We start from the raw sequence: 569 nt of genomic DNA on the forward strand, positions 1-569 counted from the left end.
AGAGAGAATGTAGATGCAATTCTTACTAAATATAATACAACAGTTCCAGTGTAAAAGTTTTAAATTTAATAGTTTTTATTGATCACCACAAGAAAGAATCAGAAATAAGAGCTAGTAATAGGGCATTTATCGATCACCACAAGAAAGAATCAGAAATAAGAGCTAGTAATAGGGCATTTGAAACTGAAACATCATATTTGAAAATTACAAATTAAAAAAATAAGTAACAAACTTTGAAATGGTTTAAAAAATTTTAAAAAGCAAAATAAACGAAAAAGGTAATATTAATTAATAGCAAAAAGTGCATCCTCATTTAGTGATAAAGATAAAAACAGCTAAGAATGATAATAAAGGCGTAACCTTATGGCTAGCTGCCCGTGTCTGCAAACTCGCGCTGACAATCTTCGTGAGCTCAAATCTAGTATGAAGCACATTTTCCGTACCTAAAACTTCATCACTATAACTAGACAGATGACCGACTGAGATTTATATGTATATATTATAGTAAAGAGTGCTTAGTTCTAGGTTCGTGTATTTAGGAAACTTGATTGAGCAGAAGTGCTGGCATC

This window comes from Watersipora subatra, chromosome 10 (assembly GCF_963576615.1).
Source record: "Watersipora subatra chromosome 10, tzWatSuba1.1, whole genome shotgun sequence".
NCBI classification, from domain to species: Eukaryota; Metazoa; Bryozoa; class Gymnolaemata; order Cheilostomatida; family Watersiporidae; genus Watersipora; species Watersipora subatra.